This window comes from Cucumis sativus, unplaced genomic scaffold (assembly GCF_000004075.3).
Source record: "Cucumis sativus cultivar 9930 unplaced genomic scaffold, Cucumber_9930_V3 scaffold53, whole genome shotgun sequence".
Taxonomy (NCBI): Eukaryota; Viridiplantae; Streptophyta; class Magnoliopsida; order Cucurbitales; family Cucurbitaceae; genus Cucumis; species Cucumis sativus.
Genome location: NW_022279553.1, coordinates 77,640 through 100,439, shown reverse-complemented (window position 1 = coordinate 100,439; position 22,800 = coordinate 77,640). Strand labels below are relative to the sequence as shown.

Genomic DNA, 22,800 nt, shown 5'->3' with positions numbered 1-22,800 from the left:
TAAAAAGAAAGGTATGAAAAGAATAAGTTTAGATAATTTATGTAATTTGTAACATATAAAAAGTGAAAGTAGAAACTTACAAGGCTAGTGATGGGAGTACTAGAAATATGCACGATTTCATGTATATACTTTTGGACATAATACCCACACCCAACCGAATCCAATTGACGAGGACACTGCATGTATATAAATTACATACAAATTATTCTTATGTTTCATTGAAAATAATTATGTGTCAATGCAAATTACCTTTATAGGTTTCCATTTCGGATTTGACCGATAATGTTGTAAATCATGCTTAGCTTGCCATGTTTTTAATCCTCTATACATTTGGAAACATTAGAATTAGAAGACAATGAAGTCAAATAAGAAGTAAATCATAAGTCACATTTATGACTCCATGGATGTCTTCGTTAACTTTACTTTGAAGAGAGTCCAAAACATAAACACAGTTCTCTCGAAGATCGATGACATGCAACATCCAATGAAAACTACAATAAACATCTTCAATGTGAGTATACATTTAACCTCAATGAAAAACATAATAATGTGTTAATCTTATTTATTTACCCAGTATTATACGGAATTAGAACTATTTGTTCCAAGGTAGCCGCTTCTAACTGGTTGGCAAAATTTCTGGATCGAAGATCGCGATCCTTGATATGTGATGTTATTTTTGCTTGGTCATAACAAAAAACTTGCTTCCACAATCACATTCATCCCAAAGATATCTAAGTAAAAGCAACCGTAGTTAAAAAGGAACAAAATAACTATAGCTATAGTATTGGACATAAAGATGAGTAAAAGATGTTTACTTACGTAATGTATGCTAGGATGCACATATAGCCTATTTCTACCATGCCGCAATAATGGAGCAAGTCCTAACGAGCTAAATAAATGAATTTGTTTTTACCGAATATTAGCTCGTTCATTAGGATGCGAACCATATCTACATCCTTCATATTGTTCACGACATGTCCATATAAGAGCTTAATGGTTCCATTAACATTTATGTAATTTGAAGAATACAGAACATCCTTTGGGGTTGAATGCTCCAAGCACAAACAAAATAATATCAAAACCTAAAATACAATCACAAATAAATATCAAAGCTTCAATAGCACATAAACAAGTCAACGAGGTCATTCAACAATATTACCTAATGCTTGATTTAAAGTCTCTATCTTGCCCTTCATTGGAATAGGTAAACTACAATCTCCTCCTGTGAGCAAGTCCACCAAAGATTTTAACATTGGGACCACCATTGCTATCATCAAGTACGGTTGCTATTGCAACAATATTATTAATTGTTCCTATAGCCAATTTGCACGGTGTTTACTTTACAAGTATTAAAAGCATCATTAAGAACAATTTATCCTATAAACATTAAAATTTTAAAAGTGACAACAAAGTTAATTACCTTCACTCCTTCGTTCATAGGTGTGTTGCCCAAATCCTCATCGGCATAGAGATCTATGTTAACACTTCTGATGGACGATCTCAAGTGATTATGACCCTTTTTGTAACTTTTGCTTTTTGAGTCATCTTCTACAACTTGAGAACTTGCAATTTTCTCTTTCCCTTTCACTGTCTTGAAATATAGTGATTGAGAGACAAAACCACCCATGCCACGTACACGTCCACCATGCTCCTTAGAGCCCAATGACTCAGTCAATATGTCCTCATCTCTATGTGTTTCAGCTAATGCATCCTATAGAACAATACAAGTATTCATCATTAACTAAGTTAACAAAAGATTAAATATTGTATATAAGTAAATCGCAAGCAAACTTACGATTCGAGAGACACAATCTCGAGTAGCATCATCAAAATAATCATTGTTTTTTCCTTTTCTTGCACACGCACACGCACACACCCACACACACACGTGCACACACACGAACACACGCATGAACGCATGCACACATCCACAGACACATGCACGCAAACACGCACGTCCATCCATACGGGCACATGCACACTCACACACACGCACACCCACCTACACGGGCACATGCGCGTACAAGCACATACACGCGCACAAATGCGCATGCACACACGCGCTCACATGCACATGCACACACACGAACACATACGCACACACACACACGTGCACACACATGCACTCGCACACAGCACCGACCCACACGGGCACATGCGCACTTGCACACACGCACCGACACACATGCACGCACGCGCACCCACACGGGCACATGTGCACTCATACACACAAACACACGTACACCCACCCACATTGGCACACGTGCACTTGCACACACACATGCATACATCCACACACAAGCACGCCCATGCGCATGCACGCACACGAACACACGCATGAACGCACACACACATCCAGACACGCACGCGCACACACACACATACATGTACGAACATACGCACACCCACCCACACAAACATATGCGCACTTGCACACATGCACACACACACACCCACACACATGCACGCACGCGCACATGCACACTCATGCACACGGACACATACGCACTAACACACACGAGCACACACACACCCACACAGACACACGCACACTTTCACACGCACACACAAGCACACGCACGCGCACACGCATACGTACACACCCACATACATGCGCACATGCGCATGCACACACATCTACACACACATACACACATGCACACAAGCACACGCACATCAACCCACACGGGCAAACGTGCACTCGCACATATGCGCACACACACGCACACGCGTACATATGCACAAAGATGTGAAAATGAATTAAATTTAAAAAACAATTACATTAATTGTGTTGAGAATGACTTTTAAACTATATTCATTTAACTTAATAACATTAATTAAATTATAATTTCTATTAATATTGATTTAAGAGTGTCATTAGTGTAATTATATCAATATAATGCGATCTTATCCAATTTTACCAACAAAAAACAAGTCAAATATGGACTAGTAAATCCACACTCTTTGTCATAAGAGATATAATAACGTTTTTATGGGTCATTTTAAAAAATGACAAAACAACTTTTTCTTTTGAATTTTAGCAAATAGGATTTTTTATCTGAAAAAGATACATCAACCCATAATAACACTACAACAAATCTGGGTTGTAGTGTCAGGTGAAAAAAATGAAAAATTGTCTTTATTGTCGTTTTTGAAAAGGTGGATCAAACCGACATTAATGATAAGGGTTTAATGTCGTTTTTAAATCGACATTAATGATTTTATTTTTTTAATTTTTTGTATTTTGTAAAAACTGACATTAATGACCCCTCATTTTTAATTTCTTTTTAAAAAATTGTTAGGTTTTAAAAACTAAAATTTTCTCTCTTTTACTTTTCTCTTTCTTACTTTTCTCTTTCTTACTCTACTCTTTCCCTATCAATTTTTCTTTTCTTTCTCTCCAAGTTGGTTTCTAATTTTGTTCTCTTCTCAATCTTTGACCCTAGATCGCGAACGGCAACCAATCTTCATCGTGCTTCCGCTGCAAAAATCCTTGGGTTTCTTCATTTGATTGTTAACTTGTGACTGCTAGGTAGCATTATTGATTATTAATTGTCTTTATTTTTTCAAATGTGCAGCCTTATTCATACTATCTTTTGTTAGAAAAATGAAAGAAGAGAAGACATAGAAATGAGCTTGGTAACTACCATTCTTGTAGGTGGATTTGCCAAAATGGAAAATGTAGAGTAAGTAATTTTGGTATAGCTATTTGGAGTGTTATGTGAAGCACAATATCTTCATAATGTAATGCGTTTTGGTTTTCGATTGAGATCAATCTTGGTAATTAATTGTTTTGAATTGTGTTTTATTTTATCTTTTAGTAGTAAATGTTTTTGTTTTCTTTAGTTTAGTTTGAGTATTAGTCTGTTTTGATATATTTGTAGGTTGCATCTATTTATCCATATATTTATCTTTGATCAATACCTAGCTAGTGGAGTCTCTTCTTTTTATGGGCTTCCTTATATTCCATGTTCTTTTACTATATATTTGAGATTTTCACCTTCCATAAATGAAATAAATTAACTATTTTCATTTGAAAAGAAAAACGATCCAATAGGAGTTTGTAAGATTATTTATCATCTCCATTGTTTAACTTTCTCTATAAAAACAATGTTGCTATTGATGGGTAAATTTATACAATTAAGAGTAAGAAGCCTATAGACTAGCATTGCTAAATTGAACATTCAAAATTTGCTTTGAAGTAAGAGTCGAGGATGGTATAATTATTCTTTAGTTGTATTCCTCTTTTTCTTATAGATCTTTGAAGAACCAAATTAGGTTATTTTCTTCTTCTTAATGAGTTGTTTGATCAAAGCTTATTTTCTTCTTTATTTTTGCAGCACTTTTGGGTTGCCATTTCAATTGTCTTCTTTGTTGCTGCTACATTATTTACTCTACTGAAACTTTGTGGTAATTTTTAATTTTCCACATTTAGATTGCAGTCTGTTTAGTTTGATTTTAAATAATATGTACTAATTTTGCAAATTCTAGATTTAATCTTCCCCAGGTTGTAAAGTATATTTTGGTCTTAGATAGCCAGCCAAGCTAAGCTAAGTAGATGGAAGCAATTGTTGAAGTTGAAGATTGTGAAAGCGTTTAAGATTTCTTATTTAAGTCTTGTATTAGGATCTAGTTTCATGTATTATTATAGAATGTATATACAAACGCAATATTAAGATTTCATTTTCTATATACAAATGTAAAAGAAAAATATTGTAGTTCCTAAAATAATATTAATTTTATTGATTTGTTGGCGTGAGAAAAAAATATTTATTTACACGTATCTAATGTCAGTTTATAAAAAATGAACAATAATGCAATAATTATATATTTTTTTTTGTAAAAATAGATCCAAAAACAAGACTTTAATGTCGGTTTAAAAACGATATCAAAGGCAAACCGACACTAAAGGTCAACAATAGCACCATAAAAAATGTCGGTTTTAAACCAACATCAATGACCATACCGACATTACTGATGCATTTGATATCGTTTTTAAACCGACATCAAAGCAAAAACGACATTAAAGGCCTTTAATAACGCTAGCATAGATGTCAGTTCCGAACTGACACCAAAGATCATTAATGTCGTTCCGAACTGACACCAAAGATCATTAATGTCGATTTTAAACCGATATTGAATGGCAAATTTCTTCTAGTGTAACCAAATTTATATAATTTGAGAATCAACATTTTAATAATTTTATTCAATCTTACTAACTTCAAAATAACCAAATTGAATTTGAATTTCAAAATAACAAAATTATAATTTAATAGTATTTGAGAATCTCAACGATAGATTTTGTATCAAAATAACCTTAATTGAATTTCAAAATTAAAAAATATCAACTTGTTCGATATCTTTATCTCAAAATAATATTAATGACTTGAATATCAAGATAATTAAATTATTATTTTAAAATTGAAAGAAACTCAACATTAAGAAATATTCAACTTGTTCGTATACAAGCACACGCGCACACGAGCACACACGTCTCACACACACGTGCACATGCGCACACACGGACACGCTAGCGTACACGCACACTCACCCACACGCACACGCGCACGCACACATATGCACAAAGATGTGTAAATGAATTAAGATTAAAAAACAATTACAATAATTATGTTTAGGAGTAAAAATCATGTTCATTTGACTTAAAAACATTAATTAAATTATAATTTCTATCAATATTGGTTTAAGAGTGTCATTATTTCAATATAATGCGGTTTTATGCAATTTTACCAACAAAAAATAAGTCGAATATGGACCTGTAGATCCACACTCTTTGTCCGAAGAGATATAACAACTTTTCTATGGGTTATTTTAAAAAATGGAAAAACTATTTTTTCTTCTGAATTTTAGCAAATAACATTTTTTGCACGTGCATGGTATTTTACAAAATATCCACCTTCTCCAACTGTAATTGTTTAGTTTCTACGTTGTAATTAATTTATGTCATTTATCAGCTTTTAATTAATTTTTACTTGAAAAATATACATCAATCCATATTGCAACTTTTTTTTTAATATCTTGGGACTCAACTAATTGATTCAATATTTTAATAACTTTATTCAATCTTACTAATTTCAAAATAACCCAATTGAATTTAAATTTCAAAATAACCAAATTATTATTTTTCAGAATTTGAGAATCTCAACATAGATTTTGTATCAAAATAACCTTAATTGAATTCAAAATTAAAAAATATCAACTTGTTCGCTATTTTTATCTCAAAATAACATTAATGGCTTAAACATCAAGATAACGAAATTATTATTTTAAAATTGGAAGAATCTCATCACTAAAAAAAATCAACATGTTCGCACACGCACGAACGATCATCACAACCCATAACTTTAAATTCTTCAAAAACAACGAAATTAAATCAAGACAGAAAAACAGAACAAGAACTCTAACCAACAATCACAAAAAAATCAACCTTAACTCTTGATCCTTGCCATCCATTGGGAGGTTCAACATTGGACATGATAGAGAATAATCGGTTCCCAACCGCAAGTTTCGGCATCGGAAAATATTTTCATAGGGAAATGAAAATTTTGGAAGTGGGTAGTGAAGAAAAATAAGGTTGAAATGATTTTGTTTGTAGAGTGGGCAAAGTTCTGGCCGGTGAGGAGAAAAGGGAACACATGGGGTTCGACTTACGGGGATTTTTCTTAATGATTGTTGGAAGAACAAAAAGATTATGAAGAGATTTAAGGGAAACAAAAAGAATGGAAAAATGTTAAATCCCAAAAGACTAAATGGTCAATTGAATGTTTAGGGAAGTTTGATCCGCCTGTTTTAGCAGTTTTCTTGCTTCTTTATGGAACTGTTGTAGAAAGAGTAGAACGAGGACATAGTTCACTTTTTTTCCTCTTTACAAAGTAACCAATGACTTAAAAGAAAAACATTGCACACTAAATGCCCATTAGAAAACAATATACATCGAAAAGAACAAAAAATATGCAAAAATTCAAAATGAAAGTGCAAGCAGAACAAAACGGACTTGATTCACCATGAACAGATAGAACAAGCTCCAAAACGGATTTTGCGTAGAATTCTGTCTCAGATTTGCAGTTTCCATGTTGACCAAAACTTTCCGAACAAAGGATTCAGCTTCCCATCAACATGCATCACCAACCTATAACTTTAAATTCTTCAAAAACAATGGAATTAAATCAAGGCAGAAAAAAAACACAACAAGAATTCTAACCAACGATAAACAAAAAAATCCACCTTAACCCTTAATCATTGTCGTCCAATGGGAGGTTCAACATTGGACATGATTGAGAACTATTGGTTCCCAGCCGCAAGTTTCGGCATCGACAAAGATTCTCCGAGGGAAATGAAGATTTTGGAAATTGGTAGTGAAGAAAAATAAGGTTGAAAGAATTTTGTTTGGGGAGTTGACAAAATTGTAAACCGAACCCCATGTGTTTCATTTTTCTCCTCATCGGCCAGAATTTTGTCAACTCCCCAAACAAAATCCTGGCCGATGAGGAGAAAAATGAAACACATGGGGTTCGGTTTACAATGATTTTTCTTAATGATTGTTGGAAGAACAAAGAGATTTAAGGGTAACAAAATGAATGGAAGAATGTTAAATCCCAAAAGACTAAATGGCCAATTGAATGCTTAAGGAAGTTTGATTTGCCTGTTTTAGCAGTTTTTTTGCTTTTTTATGTAAATGTTGTAGAAAGAGTAGAACAAGGACATAATTCACTTTTTTTTCTCTTTACAAAGTAACCAATGACTTAAAAGAAAGACATTGCACACTAAATGCCCATTCAGAAAACAATATACATCGAAAAGAATAAAAAATATGCAAAAATTCAAAATGAAAGTGCAAGCAGAACAAAACGGACTTGATTCACCATGAACAGATAGAACAAGCTCCAAAACGGATTTTGAGTAGAATTTCATCTCAGATTTGCAGTTTCCAGGTTTTCCAAAACGTTCCTAAGAAAGAATCAGCACAACCCACAACTTTAAATTCTTCAAAAACAATGAAATTAACTCAAAGCAGAAAAAAAAAAAGACAAAAACTCTAACCAATGATAACAAAAAAAATAAACCTTAACCTTTGATCCTTGCAATCCATTTGGGGGTTCAGCACTAGACTTGATCGAGAACAATCAGCTCCCAGCCGTAGGTTTCTGCATGGACGATGATTTTTCGAGGAGGGAAATCAAATTTTTGGAAATGGGTAGTAAACGAAAAATAAGGTTGAAAAGATTTTGTTTGGAGAGTGGGCAAAATTCTAGCTGCGTGAGCGAGAAAAGAAAAGACATGGGCGTTCAGATTCGAGGGATTTTTCTTAATGATTGTTGGAAGAACAAAGAGATTGTGAGGAGATTTAAGGGTCACGACACAAATATTAAATCAAAAATGAAGAAATGGCCAATTGAATTTTAAAGAAAGCTTTCACCTCCCTGTTTGCAGTTTTCTTGCTTATTTACGGAAATGTTGTAGAAAGAGTACACGATGAAATAATTCACTTTGTATTTCTCTTTATAAAGTAACCAATGACTTAAAACAAACACATTGCACAACGAATCACCAACATAAAATAATATGCAATAGAAAAGAAAGACCCAACTAATGTGAAACTAGAAGACACACATGTCCTCTATTAAGGTAGAGTCGAGGTAATGTAGAAAAATTGATTGCCGAACAACCAATTTTTCTTAAATCACCTCAAAATTACCTTATAAACTATACAATTACTTTTTTCTGATATTCCAAACCACTTGCCAACTGAAATTTGTTTTTGACAGTATACAGTGCATTTCCTGAAATTGAATGCTCAATCAAGAAATTGGAAATGAAATTGGAAGTAGAAAAAAAATGGAAGGAAGAAAAATACCCAAAAAGTTCTTTGTATCATTATGAACCGAACGAACAAGCCCCAAAAAAGATGTGAGGAGATTTAAGGGTATCGTCACGAATGGCAGAATGTTAAATCACAAAAGACTATTGTTTTCTTGCTTCTTTATGGAAATGTTGTAGAAAGAGTAGAACGATGACATGGTTCACTTTGTTTTTCTATTTACAAAATAACCATTGACTTAAAAGGAAAGAATTTGCACCACAAATGACCATTAGAAAACAATATACATAAGAAAGAATAAAAAATACGCAGAAATTGAAAATGAAATTGAAAGTTGAAAATAAATGGAAGGAAGAAAAATACTCCAAAAGTTCCAAATGCATTACGATCAAGAGAAATTTGTATCAACGTGAACTGATCGAATAAGCTCCAAAATGATTTTGCAGTGGGATTCCGACTCAGATAAGCAGTCTCCAGTCTTGCCAAAACGTTCCTAACAAAGGATCATCACACCCATAACTTTAAATTATTAAAAAACAATGGAATTGACTCAAAGCAGAAGAAAACGAAAGAAAAACTCTAACCAACGATAAGAAGAAAAATAAACCTTCACCCTTGATCCTTCCAATCCATTTGGGGGTTCAACACTGGACATGATCGAGAACAATCAGTTTCCAGCTGCAGGTTTAGGCATGGACGAATATCTTCCAAGAAGGGAAACGAATTTTAGCGAAGTTTGATCTACCTGTTAGCAGTGTTCTTGTTTTTGTACGGAAATGTTGTAGAAAGAGTAGAACGATGAAATAAATCACTTTGTTTTTCTCTTTACAAAGTAACCAATGACTTAAGAAGAAGACATTGCACAACAAATGACCAATAGAAAATGATACGCAATAGAAAAGAATAAAAAAAAACAATATGCATTTTTGTTTTCAAATTCTTGGTCAAATCGCAATTCAGAAATGAAATTTGGTTCATTATCGACGATAATATGGTGAACTAAATAACATAAGTTTCAGAGTCATGGGAGAATAATAGCCTTGCTAATTGCTCAAACTCTGAATGTGAAGGCTTTTCCCATGCGATGGAACCCAAAGAACCAGCCAAAGCAGCATGCTTCTTCCCAATGCAAGAACATTCAGTGTATCTTCTGATTATGTCCTGAATGCAGTAGGAAAAATGATATGAAGTTGTAATTCAAGCTAAGGTTTTGTTGCATAAACCAAAATCTTAAATGGATAAAACACAAAATGCATCCTGTTCCTACCTTATGCCTACTACATTGCTAACAATACACTTACTGCACTCTCAGAGAAGGAACCAGAAATGGTTCTTGATGATCTGTTAAAATCTTTTGATGAAAATGTAACTAGTGCAAAAGCGTTGATGATTCTAAAACAGAGGCACCTCATGCTAACTCGGATGTGCAATGCTTCTCTGAAGATGAAAAAGTAAATGAAGTTTCGAAAGATGATGATTCTGTGGAGATTTCTGCTGAGAAAATCAATGAATCTGACAAATCTTCTCTGCCTACTGAAGACTTGGATGTTACTGAAGTTCACAAATCGAGCATTGCAGAAGAATTTGGTATGGAATTTGAATCTCAACAAAATGAGTCTACCTGTGAATTGGAACATAAAATTGAAGAAGATGTTGAAGAAGAAAACACACGTGAATAACTCTGCTGAAGAACTGTCTCTTCCCCACGAAAATGTGGAAGAAGAAACTGAAGTTGATGGAGATGATGCCTTGAGCAGTGATGAAGAATCTTTGGAAGTGAAAGACGATCAAGATGAAAATGATCAGATCCACAACCGGAAATGTAGCATCAGATGCTGACATTGAAGGAGACAAGAAGGAAACAAAAATGGAGAAAAGTTCCGTTCAAGCTGAAGAAGATGATACAATTATCAATAAGTCCACGGAGGAGTTCCCCGAGAATGTTTCTGATGATTTGGTTGATGTCAAGATCCAATGGAAAATGGAAGAAGAAACTCTTCCTAAAGACATAATTGTCGAAGCTATCGACTCACAACCAGAAATCCCAAATGCCATTGTTCAATGTGAGGAAGCTTTGGTGGAAATCACTATCACATCCTCCAACAACAATGCAGTTCAATCATTGGCAAACCAATTCCCTAGGCCAACAATAGAAGCCAAATCTCCCGTTGAAGAACAAACCATTAGTTTGCTAATGGACAACCCAGATGCTGAGGAAGAAGAAGCTGAAAAAGAACAGAACAAAGCAAAGTTCATTCAGTTAGTGGTGAAGAATGATAATACTAGCCTAAGGCAGCTGAGGAAGTTGTTCAAGGAAAAACTCCAACTTAACCATAAGAAGATGGAAAATAATAACATCAACACAAAAGTTGTTGGAGGTGGCGTGAAAGTGAGAACTGCTTTACAACCAGTGCCGGAAAACAGAATGACCGTGCATTAAAAGTCTAGAAAGAGAGAGCATTGTGCATGGTTCAAACTGTGGTTTGCCTCATGTTATTGATTTTGTGTTTGTTTTATTCTTTCCATGATGTATTTTGAGAGGAGGGAAAAATGAGGTATATATATGTATACGTGTAAACAAAATCTTGTAATATTGTGTTATCTTATTAACTATGTTGTGAAGTTTATGTAACATTTCACTTGATTGTACTTTTTTTTAAAATAGGACTTTTTTTTCATAATTTTTCAAACACAACTAATATCTACTTGGACTCCTTGTACTCCTTGTAAACGGAGTGTATTCTTGATTAACTTAAACACTTAAATTTTTTTACCACACATATCAATTACTAAAATTTCATAATATCAAAATTCAACATATCCATAAGTTAAAAAACATATTTTGTAATAATACTCGAAATTTGGGATGGGTAGTCTGGGTTGTTAGTGTTGTTAGTGTTGTCAGTGTTAGAATACCCCTAGTGGTTTGTGTCAAAAATGTCTCCTTTTAAAAGTTGAAAGATGCCCTTAAACTTTCGAAAACGGTTCAAAAATACCATTGTCTTTGGTTTTAGATGAAAGTCGCTAAAGTTTTGTTTAAAAAATAATCATCAACTATTGAAAAGTTCTGTTTAAAAAATATTGATGAATTATTGAAAGTTCCATAAATATCCTTTTAAGCTTAAAAAAAATTCAAAAAAATGTTCATCAATCCAATTCATACACCTATTTCTTTACACTTATAATAAAAAGCCCATAGAAAGTAGAGAACTTGTGTAGAGAACTTTTCACTCTTGCCTGAAGCTACAATAGCCCGTAGAAAGTAGGAGAGTTAAGCTTGTTAGGTTAGAATGCGTCGGGTTCGTTTGGGATCAAAACTTCATCAGAACTCTTCACTCACGGTCGAAGCTACAATAGCTGGTAGAAAGTAGGAGAGGTAAGCCTATTAAGTCATAATGCATTGGGTTCTTTCAGGATCAAACTTTCGTAGGAAACTCTTCACTCTCGACCGAAGCCACAATAACTTGTAGAAAGTAGGAAAGATAAGTTGGTCAGGTCGAAATGCGTCGGGTTCCTTCTGTATTAGTATTTGCGTAGGGAACTCTTCACTCTTGGTGAAAGCAACAATTTCCTGTAGAAAGAAGGTGAGTTGAAGCGATTAAATCATAATGCGATGGGTTCCTTCGGGATCAATACTTGCGTAGGGAACTCTTAACTCTTGGTGGAAGCAAAAATAGCCCGTAGAAAGTCGAAGAGTTAAGCCAATTAGTTGTAGAATGTGTCGAGTTCCTTCGGGTTCAAAATTTTCGTAGGGAACTCTTCACTCTTGGTCGAAGCAACAATGGCCGGTTGAAAGTAGAAGAGTTAAGCCAGTTAGGTCAGAATGCATGTTTGGTTCTTTAGATATCCGAACTTGCACAAGGAAATCTTTGGGATCAGAACTTGTGTCGGGAACTCTTGACTCTCGATTGAAGCCACAATAGCTCGTAGAAAGTAGGAGAATTAAGCCGGTTAGGTTAAAATGCATCGGGTTCTTTGGGATCATAACTTCTTCGACAACTCTTCACTCTCGGCCGAAGCCACAATAGCCCGTAGAAAGTACGGGAGTTAAGCCATTTATGTTAGAATGCATCGGGTTCCTCGAGAATCAGAACTTGCGTAGGAAACTCTTAACTCTTAGTCAAAGCAACAATAACGCATAGAAAGTCGGGGAGTTAAGCCGGTTAGGTCGGTATGCATCGGTTTCTTCGGAATCAAAATTTGCTTAGGGAACTCTTCACTTTTGGCTGAAGCAACAATAGCCCGTAGAAAGTAGGAGAGTTAAGCTGGTTAGGTCGGAATGCGTCGGGTTCACTTCGTATCAAAATTTTCGTAGGGAACTCTTCCCTCCTGGCCAAAGAAATAATTTCATATAGAAAGTAGGAGAGTTAAAGCGGTTAGATCAGAATGTGTCGGGTTCCTTCGGGATCCATACTTGCGTAAGGAACCCTTAACTCTTGGCTGAAGCAAAAAGAGCCTGTACAAAGTCGGATAGTTAAGCCAATTAGGTCAGAAATGCGTCGATTTCCTTCAGGATCAAAATTTTCGTAGGGAACTCTTCACTCTTGGCTGAAGCTTCAATAACCCGTTGGAAGTAAAAGAGTTAAGCCAGTTAGGTGAGAATGCGTTTAGATCTTTCGATATAAGAACTTGCGTAGGGAAATCTTCACTTATGGTCGAAGCAACAATAGCCCGTAGGAAGTAGGAGAATTAACTCGGATAGGTCAGACTGCATCAAGTTCCTTTAGGATCAGAACTTGTGTCGGGAACTCTTCACTCTCAGTTGAAGCCACAATAGCCCATAGTAAGTAGGAGAGTTAAGCCGAATATGTTAAAATGCATCGGGTTCCTTCCTGACCAGAAATTTCATGGAACTCTTCACTCTCGGCTAAAGCCACAATAGCCTGTAGAAAGTAGGAGAGTTAAGCCAGTTAGGTCAAAATGCATTTGGTTCCTTCGATATTAGAACTTGCATAGGAACTCTTAACTCTTGGTCGAAGCAACAATAGCCCATAAAAAGGTTGAGAGTTAAGCCGGTTAGGTCGGAATGCGTCGGGTTCCTTCAGATCAAAATTTGCGTAGGGAATGCTTTCTTGGCCGAAGCAACAATAACTTGTAGAAAGTAGGAGAGTTAAGCTGGTTAGGTCAAAATGTGTCAGGTTCCTTCAATATCAGAATTTGCATAGGGAACTCTTCCCTCTTGGCCGAAGCAATACTATAGAAAGTATGAGAGTTAAAGTGGTTAAATCATAATTCATTGGGTTCCATCGAGACCAATACTTTCGTAGGGAACCCTTAACTCTTGGTGGAAGCAAAAATAGCCTGTAGAAAGTAAGAGAATTAAGACGGTTAGGTCAGAATGCATCGAGTTCCTTTGAAATCAGAATTTTCGTAGGGAACTCTTTACTATTGGCCGAAGCAACAATAGCCCGTTGGAAGTAGAAAAGTTAAGCCAGTTGGGTCAGAATGCATTTGGTTCTTTCGATATCAGAACTTGCATAGGAAAATCTTCACTCATGGTCAAAGCAATAATAGCTCGTAGAAAGTAATAGAGTTAAGCTGGTTAGGTTAGAATGCATCGAGTTCCTTTGGTATCATAACTTGTGTCAGGAACTTTTCCCTCTTAGCTGAAGCCACAATAGCCCATAGAAAGTATGAGAGCTAAGCAAAATAGGTTAAAATGCGTCGGGTTCCTTCCAGATCAGAACTTGTGTTGGGAACTTTTCACCCTCGGTTGAAGCCACAATAGACCATAGAAAGTAGGAGAGTTAAGCCGAATAGGTTAAAATGCATCTAGTTCCCTCGAGATCAGTACTTTCATCAACAACTCTTCACTCTCGACTAAACCCACAATAGCCCGTAGAAAGTAGGAGAGTTAAATCGGTTAGGTCAGAATGCGTCGGGTTCCTTTAGGATCAGAACTTGCTTAGAGAACTCTTCACTCTTTGTCGAAGCCACAATAGCCCGTAGAAAGTAGGGGAGTTAAGACGGTTGGGTCAGAATGCATCGGGTTCCTTCAGAATAAGAACTTGCATATAGAACTCTTAACTCTTGGTCGAGGCAACAATAGGTCGTTGGAAGTAGAAGAGTTAAGCTAGTTCGGTCAAAATGCATTCGGTTTCTGTCGATATTAGAACTTGCGTAGGAAAATCTTCACTCATGGTCGAAGCAACAATAGCCCATAAAAAGTAGAAGAGTTAAGCATATTAGGTCAGAATGTATAGAGTTCCTTTGAGATCAGAACTTGTGTCCGGAACTCTTCACTCACGGCCGAAGCCACAATAGCCCATAAAAAGTAAGAGAGTTAAGCCGATCAGGTTAGAATGCGTCTGGTTCCTTCGTGATCAGAACTTGTTGGTGAACTCTTCACTCTCGACCAAGCAACAATAGCCTGTAGAATGTAGGAGAATTAAGTCGGATAGCTCAGAGTGCGTAGGGTTCCGTCCGGATCAAAACTTTCATAATGAAATCTTCACTTATGGTTGAAGCAACAATAACATGTAGAAAGTAGGAGAGTTAACCCGATTAGGTTAGAATGCGTCGAGTTGCTTTGGGATTAGAACTTGTGTGAGGAACTCTTCACTCTCGGCCGAAGCCACAATAGCCCGTAGAAAGTAAAAGAGTTAAGCTGGTTTGATTAAAATGAATCGGGTTCTTTTAGAATCAGAACTTGTTCGTGAACTCTTCACTCTCGGCTGAACCTACAGTAGCCCGTAAAATGTAGGAGAGTTAAGCCGAAAAGCTCAAAGTGTGTCAGGTTCCTTCCGAATCAGAACTTTTATCGGGAACTCTTCACTCTCGGCTAAAGCCACAATACCCCATAGAAAGTACGAGAGTTAAGTCGGTTAGGCAAAAATGCATCGGGTTCCTTCGTGATCAAAACTAGCGTAGAGAACTTTTCACTCTTTGGTCGAAGCCATAATAACCCGTAGCATGTAGGAGAGTTAAGCTGGTTAGTTCAGAATGTGTTGGGTTCCTTCGAGATCAGAACTTGTGTGGAGAACTCTTCAATCTTTGTCGAAGCCATAATAACCCATAGAAAGTAGGAGAGTTAAATCGATTAGGTCAGAGTGCATCGGGTTCCTTCGAGACATGAACGTGCATTAGGTACTCTTCACTCTTGGATGAAGCAATAACAGCCCATAGAAAGTTAGAGAGATAAGTCGATTAGGTCGCAATGCATCGGGTTCCTACGGGATCAAAACTTGCGTAGGGAACTTTTCACTTTTGGTTGTAGTAACTATAGCCGGTAGAAAGTAGGAGAGTTAAGCGGGTTAGGTCAAAATCCATCGGGTTCCTTTGAGTTCAGAACTTGCGTAAAGAACTTTTCACTTCGCCGAAGCCACAATAGGCCGTAGAAAGTAGGAAAGTCAAGCCGGTTAGGTCAAAATGCATCGGGTTCCTAAATTGCATAAGGAACTCTTCACTCTTGGTTGAAGCAACAATAGCCTGTAGAAAGTTGGATAGTTAAGCTAGTTAGGTCAGAATACGTCAGGTTCCTTCAGAATCAAAGCTTGCGTAGAGAACTCTTCACTCTTGGCTGAAGCAACAATAACCGGTAGAAAGTAGGAGAGTTAAGCTGGTTAGGTTGGAATGTATCAAGTTCTTTACGTATCAGAATTCACATAGGGAACTTTTTACTCTTGGCCAAAGCATCAATTTCTGTAGAAAGTAGGAGAGTTAAAGTGGTTAGGTCAGAATGCGTCGGGTTCCTTCGGGATCGATAGTTGTATAGGTAACTCTTCACTCTTGGCCGAAGCAACAATAGCTAGTTGAAAGTAGAAGAGTTAAGCCAATTAGGTCAGAATGCGTTGGGTTCCTTCGATATCAGAACTTGCGTAGGAAAATATTCACTCATGGCCGAAGCAACAATAGCCTGTAGAATGTAGGAGAGTTAAGCCGATTAGGTCAAAATTCGTTGGGTTCTACGATATTCAACTTTTCCTTCCTTACACTTCTTTTTTTCTTGTTCATTTTATTGATATAATTTTTACCACAACTCATCAGATAGGAATTGATAACCATTTTCTTTTTTAGAACTGTTTTCTTTTTATTTTAAAAATTAAACATATATACAATGCTTGCACTTTTAAGATTAGTGGCGATTTAAGAAGAATGATGATGGTTCATTCGTGACTTTCATTTGTGGTTCTAGGCCTCTAAATTTTTTTTCAATTACAATACTATGACGTCAAATAACTGTCGCGAAAAGTATTATCCGAAAAGTTTCGCCTTTTCCCGCGCGTTTTTTTTCCTTTTGTGATAATTTTTTTTCCTCCCTCCATTTTGTGATATAAACAACTGTCGTAGTAGATAATTTTTGTTGTAGTGTTACTACATTTGGAACTTGACAAAAACCTGTTTGCTAGATGATCCCTTATATGACTAAATTTCTTTTTCCTAGTGTTTTTATTCACTTATAAAGTCATTTCAAACACAATACTATACATTTGATTTGTGAACTTTAGTCACTATGGTTTCTTTACCTATGCATTGCCAAATCAAGCACTATACCATAAAACTTCTAGGACTAACTTATGAATTGATCAATTAAAATGACATGATTTGCACTATAGACGCCTTTTGCACACCACTTAGGTTGGTTTAGCACTATAGTTCTTGTCTTATTTACCATTTTTGGTCGTTAATTCCTTCTTTGTTTTTCAATTTTTGGTAGTTTATGAGTTAAGAAAGCTCATACTTAAGCATTGTTTGATAGTCTTTACAGCCTAAGCACCTCTTGGACACTACATAGGTTGGTTGGCACTATAGTTGATGCACTTGCACACTTGGTTTCCATTTAAGGTCCTTAAGTCCTTTTTGGTCACTTTTTGGTAGGTTATGTGTTGGAAATTGATAAGAAACCCCTAGGCATTGGATCTAAGAATCATGTTAAACAACAAGACTCAAAGAACACAACCCCACTAGCCGCAAAACCAATTTGATTTCAACCCCTAAGATAGGCTACATACAAATTGCTTAGATGATCTAAGAAACCAAGGATCGAACAAAATTAGAAACTCCCATCAATCCTTAATCTTCAAAACACTCCACAAGTAAGGTAGATCAACTCTCACTTGAATGCTTCAAATGTTTGTGCATTCTATCACAACAGACAAGAACAAAATTCTACATTCTAGAATTTTCAGATTTCTTTCATCCCAAATTCTTCTTTTTAAATGTGGAAAAATTACAACCCTATTTATACTAATTAAAATATGAAATGAAAGGTCAAAACATTTAATTTGATAACCTTTCAACTAACATAATAACTAAAAACACATAAACATTATTTCTTAAACATTTAAATTTATGACTTTTGAGTTGCCCAAAATAACTCTTCAACTTCCAAGCATTGCATCTCCTAACTTCTTCATTTGATTCAATCATGATTTCTTGATCCATATCAGGAATGCTCACAGTTAAACATTCTTGGTTTGTCTTTAAACCTTAGGCACCTTTTGGACACTACTTGGGTTGGTCTGGCACACTTAGTTGTTGCTTTTGTGCACTTATTTTCATTTTGGGTCGTTAAGTCTTTTTCTGACATTTTGGTAGATTTTGAGTTGAGAAAGCTCACACTTAAGCATTCTTTGGTTGTGTTTATATAATAGGCACGTTTTTTAAACTACTTAGGTTTGTTTGGCACTATAATTATTGCACATGCGCACTTGGTTGCCATTTCGGGTCGTTAAGTTATTTTTTCAGTATTTTGGTAGGATATGAGTCGACAAAGCTCACACTTACAAGTTCTTGGGTTGCATTTACAGCTTAGGCACTTTTTGGACACTACTTAGGTATGTTTCGCACTATAGTTGTTTCACTTAGGCACTTGGTTGCCAATTGGGGTCGTTAAGTCTTTTTTTTTTACATTTTTGTTTGTTATGAGTCGAGAAAGCTCACACTTAAATATTATTTGGTTGCGTTTATAGCTTACGCAACTTTTGGATACTACTTAGGTATGTTTGACATTTTATTTGTTGCTCTTGGGCACATGCTTGCCATTTCGAGTCGTTAAATCATTTTTTCTGACTTATCGGTAGGTTATGAGTCGGGAAAGCTCACACTTAAGCATTCTTTGGTTGTCTTTAAACCTTAGTCACCTTTTAGACACTAATTAGGTTGTTTTAACAGCATATTTGTTTAACTTACGCACTTGGTTGAAATTTTTGTTCATCAAGTCCTTTTTTGTGATTTTTTGGTAGCTTATGAGTTAAGAAAGCTCACACTTAAGCATTCAATGGTTGCCTTTACAACTTAACACCGTTTGGATAGTAGTTAGGTTGGTTTGACACTATAGTTATTGAATTTGGGCACTTGGTTGCCATTTCGGGTTGTTAAGTCATTTTTTTCTCATTTTTTCGTAGCTATGAGTTGGAAAAGCTCACAGTTAAGCATTGTGTGGTTGATTTTAAGCCTTATGCACCTTTTGGACACTAGTTAGGTTAGTTTGGCACTATATTTGTTGCACTTGGTTGCAATTCGAGTCGTTAAGTCCTTTTTTCTAACATTTTGGTAGGTTATAAGTAGAGAAAGTTCACACTGAAGCATTCTTTGATTGCATTTACAACGTAGGCACCTTTTGGACACTACCTAGGTTGGTTTGGCATTATAGCTGTTGCACTTGGACACTTGATTTCCACTTCAGGTCGTTAAGTCCTTTTTCTCACATTTTTTAAAGTTATGATTTGGAAAATCTCACACTTAAGCATTTTTTTTGCTGTCTTTAAACCTTAGGAACCTTTTGGACATTAATAAGGTTTCTTTGGCACCATAGTTGTTGCACTTTGGCACTTGGTTGCAATTTCGGGTTGTTAAGTCCTTTTTTCTAACTTTTGTTAGGTTATGAGTCGGGAAAGCTAACACTTAAGCATTCTTTTGTTTCCTTTACAGCTTACGCACCTTGGTTTGGCACTATAGTTGTTGTACCTTGGCATTTGTTGTCATTCCGGGTTGTTAAATTTTTTTTCTAACTTTTTAGTTGGTTATGAGTCTAGAAAGCTCACATTTAAGCATTCTTTGGTTTTCTTTAAAGCTTAGGCACCTTTTGGACACTACTTAGGTTTATTTGGCACTATAGTAGTTGCATTTGGGCACTTGGTTGCGATTTTAGGTTGTTCAGACCTTTTTTTCTCACTTTTTGGTAGCTTATGCATTGGAAAAGCTCACAGTTAAGCATCGTTTGGTTGTCTTTAAATCTTAGGCACATTTTGGACACTAGTTAGGTTTGTTTGGCACTATAGTGTTGCATCTGGACACTTGGATGCAATTTGTGTCGTTAAGTCCTTTTTTCTAATATTTGAGTAGGTTATGAGTAGAGAAAGCTAACACTTAAACATTCTTTGTGTTGGAATTTATGTCCTAAAACAGAACAAGAATTCTAACCAACGATAACAAAAAAATCCACCTTAACCCTTGATCCATGCCGTCCATTGGGAGGTACAGCACTGGACATGATTGAGAACTATCGGTTCCCAGCCGCAAGTTTCGACATCGACAAAGATTTTCCAAGGGAAATGAAAATTTTGGAAATGGGTAGTGAAGAAAAATAAGGTTGAAAGGATATTGTTTGGAGAGTGGACAAAATTATGACCGATGTGGAGAAAAGGGAACATATGGGGTTCGGTTTACAGGGATTTTTCTTAAGGATTGTTGGAATAACAAAGAGATTGTGAGGAGATTTAAGGGCAACGACAAGAATGGCAGAATGTTAAATCCCAAAAGACTAAATGGCCAATTGAATGTTTAAGTAGATTGATTTGCCTGATAGCTGTTTTCTTGCTTCTTTACGGAAATGGGTAGAAAGAGTAGAACGATGACATAGTTCACTTTGTTTTTCTCTTTACAAAGTAGCCAATGACTTAAAAGAAAGACATTGCACAACAAGACCATTAGAAAATAATATACATAAGAAAGAATACAACGTAAGCAGAAATTGGAAGTAGAAAAGAAATGGAAGAAAAATACCCCAAAACTTCAAAATGCAATATGATCATAACAAATTTGTATCATCATGAACAGATCGAACAAACTCCAAAACAGATTTTGCAGTGGGCTTCCGACTCAAATAAACAGCCTCCATGCCCTTGGAAAATGAGACTGATGCCAAGCCTTCCTCAGCCAAGGCTATGGAGATTGAATCTGCAAATGTTGCTTCACCTTCACTTAGAGAAAGTGTTCCTGATCGGTGTAACAATAAGTCTGGACAGGGAAATAAGATTGGACAGGCAAAAAGGAAAGGCAACACAGTTAAAGAGGGGGCGGCATCATCTGCAGAAGTTTCAAAAAAATCATTGGATGGAATGGATGACTCAGGAGCAAAGCTCGATTCAGATGCTGAAGAGAAGGTTCCTGCTGGAGTTTCTGATGATGCTAAGGCTGCAGCTGAAGATGCAGGAGAAAGGGAAAGTGAGACTACAAGTGATTTTGAAACTAAGACATTGAAGCAGTCTGTTAGGAAGGGTGATGGAACCAGCAAGAGTGGGGGGAGTTCTTTAAAACAATCAGAGGTCAAGAGAAAGAAGGGATCAGCTAAATCTATTTCTGGAAAAAACGTGAAAAGATTGTCAGGTGATGATGATAAAAAGGAAACCACACCTGTGCTGAAACCAGCCTCCAAAAATTGGAAGTAAATCAAAGGATCAAGGCACTCTTGAAATTGGAAGTAAACTTGGTAGCACAGGTCCAAAAATCGCTGGCAAGTCGAAGAATGATGATGCCGAATCCAACAAGACTAGCAAATCTAAGGACGATGAGACATCCACACCTGCCGCTGTTGCAAAGTCCAACAAGCAAGATGTATCGAAGACGGGGAAAGGCAAGTCTACCAAAACAGGCGATAAGTCTAATAATACCAATCTCTCCACCAAGGTTAAGTTCACATCTTCAAAAGCAAAAGAAAAAGAAAGTGGAGATGTGAAGCATTCATAAACTTCTGGGAAAACAATGGAGAACTCAAAGGGAAAGTCACTAAATTCATCCAATGATCAGGGCAGTGAATCCAAGTCAGGAAAGAAAAGAAGAAGAGAGTCAAAAGGTTGATAACCACGTCTATTCCAAAAAGGTTGGAGTTGTCTATTCTTGGCTCAGTTTGCACCACATATTTGCAAATTCTACTATGAGTAGTTCTTGGCAAACTTGATCTCTGGATCTGATGATGTCTCTCATTGGCACATTTTCGAGATTGTCGTATATTCTTAGTTAGGTAGGTTAGCAGCAATTATAGGAGTGTGGCAGTTCTCTTTGTAGTTGTTTGGCGCTATTCATGTCATCTGTGGGAGGTAAATGACCAATAAAAAATAATACGCAATAAAAGAGAATCAGAAAGAAAACAATATGCATTTTTGTTTTCAAATTCTTGGTGAAATCACAATTCAGAAATGAAATTTGGTTCATTCTCCACGATAATATGGTGACCTAAATAACATAAGTTTCAGAGTCATGGGAGATTAAAAGCCTTGCTAATTGCTCAAACTCTGAATGCAAAGGCTTTTCCCATGTGAAGGAACCCAGAGAACCAGCCAAAGCAGCATGCTTCTTCCCAATGCAAGAACATTCAGTGTATCTTCTGATTATGTACTGAATGCAGTAGGAAAAATGATATGAAGTTGTAATTCAAGCTAAGGTTTTGTTGCATAAACCAAAAACTTAAATGGATAAAACACAAAATGCATCCTATTCCCACCTTATGCCTACTACATCGCTAACAATACACTTACTGCAGCACCAAGATACAGCTTGTAGCCAAATTTCAGAAGGAAAAAATATATTCAGATTTCTTCATATCGAGAATTCGGTGAAACGCACCTGAGTTTATTTACTCAACTAATCCACAACAATTTGTGATATGAACACTCTTGGCAGAGGTCCATTGACCCCATCACCATCGGCAGCAGCATTAGAAATGAGCTGTTTCCACCAACATATTACTACATTGAACCAAGCAAGGAAGGACCAAAAACAGTGTAAATGGGACGTATGGTTAC

General features: G+C 36.1%; 1 long non-coding RNA gene across 2 annotated transcripts; it reads left to right on the top strand.

Moving 5' to 3' along the window:
• Window positions 1-3,363: 3,363 nt before the first annotated feature.
• On the top strand, window positions 3,364-4,678 carry LOC116405982. 2 transcript variants are annotated; one of them, XR_004219068.1, is made up of 3 exons: window positions 3,364-3,532; window positions 4,341-4,410; window positions 4,492-4,678. It is a non-coding gene; the product is annotated as an uncharacterized LOC116405982 (long non-coding RNA). The 2 variants fall into 2 exon arrangements; XR_004219067.1 differs by lacking the exon at window positions 3,364-3,532 and adding an exon at window positions 3,544-3,686.
• The last annotated feature ends 18,122 nt before the right edge of the window (window positions 4,679-22,800 follow it).